Source organism: Echinops telfairi, unplaced genomic scaffold (genome assembly GCF_000313985.2).
Source record: "Echinops telfairi isolate 266 unplaced genomic scaffold, ASM31398v2 ScPeMD7_7469;HRSCAF=8507_1, whole genome shotgun sequence".
In the NCBI taxonomy this organism is placed as follows: Eukaryota; Metazoa; Chordata; class Mammalia; order Afrosoricida; family Tenrecidae; genus Echinops; species Echinops telfairi.
The window spans coordinates 72,860,614-72,863,483 of NW_022111373.1; positions in this window are offsets into that span (position 1 = coordinate 72,860,614).

Sequence of the window (2,870 nt, forward strand, 5' to 3'; positions counted from 1 at the left end):
GCAGAAAGAACTGGTCAACCTTCAAGCATTTCAGGAGGCTGTGTATGATCAAGAACTGAAGGTACTGAAGAAAGAAGTCTAAGGTGCTCTGAAGACATTGTCAATAATAAGGCTCAGGAATTGACAGAATTAAACATGTGAAAACAGAGAAATTGTACTGAAAGTGCTCACTCATCTCTGCCAAGAAATTTGGAAAACAGCTAGAGATCCACATTCATGCCCATTCAAAAAAAAAATACCTAGAATGTGTAAATTATCTAACAATATCATTAATATCACATGTAAGTAAAATTTTGCTGCAGATCATTAAACAAACAAAAATAGTTGCAGAAGTGCATTGACTAGGAGCTTCCCAAAATTCAAGCTGGATGCAAAAGAGAAAGTGGCATGAGGGATATCATTGCTGACACCAGATGGATCTTGGCTGAAAACAGAGCATACTAGAAAGATGCTCACCTGTGTGCTATCAACAATGCAAGGGCATTCGACTGGGTGGATCATATCAAACTACGGAAAGCACTGGGAAGAAGAGGAATTCCAGAACACTGAATTGTGCTTATTTGGAATCTGTACATAGACCAAGAAAAACAAACTCCGAATTCACTGCCATCTAGTCAACATCAACTCATGGTGACCCCATAAAACAGAGCCGAATGCACCTTGTGAGTTTCGGAGGCTGTCAATCTTTATGGGAGCAGACCTTATCATCTTTCTTCCCTGGAGCAGCCAGTGGTTTCAAACGGCTGACATTGCCATTACCAGCCCAAGGTGTCACTCACTCCACCACCCGAGCTGCCATAGACCAAGGCGCCATCATTAGAACAGAGCAAGAGGATGCTGTATGCTTTAAAATCAGGAAAGGTGTGTGACAGCACTGGATCCACTCCAGACTTACTCAGTCTGAGAAGCTGACCATAAGAAGAGCAGTGTGGCATCTGGATCAGAAGAAGGCTCCTTAACAGCCTCTGAAATGCCGATGACACAGCCCCTCTTGCTGAAAGCTAGGAGGATTGGAGTCACTTCCTTCAATGTGGCTTACAACTCACTGTAAAGAAAGCTAAAATCCTCACAATTGGACCAATACATAACATCCTGATCAGCAGAGAAAAGACTGAAGTTGTCAAGGATTCCCTTTTATGCGTAACCACAATCACCATCCCCACAAGCAGCAGTCACGAACTCAAATTTGCTGTGCAAGACCTCTTTAAAATCTTAAAGAGCAAAGAAGTTGCTTTGAGGACCAAGATACACCTGATCCAAGTCATAGTATTTTCAGTCACCTCACAGTTAGGTAAAAGCTAGACTTTCATAAGGAAGACTGGAGAATAATTGATGCATTAGAATTTTGATGTTGCGAAGAATATTGAAAGTACCATGGATCACCAGAGGACAACTTAGAAACGAGGATGGAAGACTTCATCTCACATCTTTGGAGATGTTATCAGGAGAGGCCAGTCCCTGGAGGAGGACACCATGCTTGGTAAACAAACAAACAGGAAGACCCTCAATAAGATGGATTGAACCAGTTGTTGAAATAACGGTCTGAAAGATAATAACCACTGTGGTGCAGTGTTTCAATGGGAGATAGGGTTGCTATGAATCAGAACCAACTCGATGGTACCTAACAACAACGTATGCATATTGCCTCTATGTATATATACAAATAAGTTGTTGTTAGATGCCATCGATTCAATTCCAACTCATAGCAACCCTGTGCACAACAGAACGAACTACTGCTTAGTCTTTTGCCATCCTTACAAATGTTATCTTTGAGCCCATTGCTGTAGCCACTGTGTCAATCCATCTGGTCAAGGGTCTTTCTCTTTTACACCGCTCTTCCACTTGACCAATACACATACAAATAGATATAAAACAAAGAAACCAAGCTCACCGCCACTGAGTCGATACTGACTCAGGCACCGAAGATGACAGGTTAGAACTGCGCCTGTGAGTTTCCAGAACTGTACCTGTTTCAGGAGTAGAAAGCCCGTCTTTCTCCAGAGGAGTGGCCAGTGGTTTCAAACTGCCGACCTTTTAGATCGCAGCCCAAAGCATAATCACTACGCCACCAGGCTTGGATATGTATTTAATCTGTATATTAAATTTGCATTGATCAGTAATCACTGATATTTAAACTAATATATTGAAAGTATTATAATTTTAAAATCATTATTATAGTTCTATAAATAATATGGATATTCAACCTGTGTGTGAAGAACTCAAAAGAAGTTACTGGTTATTTTTTCTGGGTACACTTGTAGAAAGCTGGATTTTGTTTTTGATTAACCTTAAATTATATATTCATATTCATTATTAATTAATGGCTATGAAATTTTATGATAATCTTCAAAGTAAAGATGATTTATAATTCCTAAATTACACCTTCTGCATAAATCTTCAAGGGATTCTTGTAAGAGAGGAAATATGCATAGCAATGTAACTCATTTTCTGCTCTCCCAAAAATAAATACTCCAAAACCTGATTTTTAGGCCACTAAGGGAAAGACGCAGCTTTCTACTCCCATAAGGAGTCGCAGAAACCAACAGGGCAATTCCACCCTGTGTATACGATTGCTGTGAGTTGGAATTGACTCCATGCCAGTGAGTTTGGTTTTAGTGATGAGGGAAAAGATTCTCCTTTTCTAATTTAATCCTGAGAAATTACTGGGGGAAAAGGAAACCAGTTTTATTTAGTGTAGTTATTGTCTGTCTTACGTGCAGGGAGAGAGAGCAGAGGCAGTGAGGGCGTCTGTCTCGAGTGGCGGGATGGTTGTGAATGGTTGTGAAATGTGCAGTTCAAAATCACCAGTCACTCCTCGGGAGGAAAAGGGATCTTTTTGCTCCTGTAAACAGTCACAACTCACGGGGACA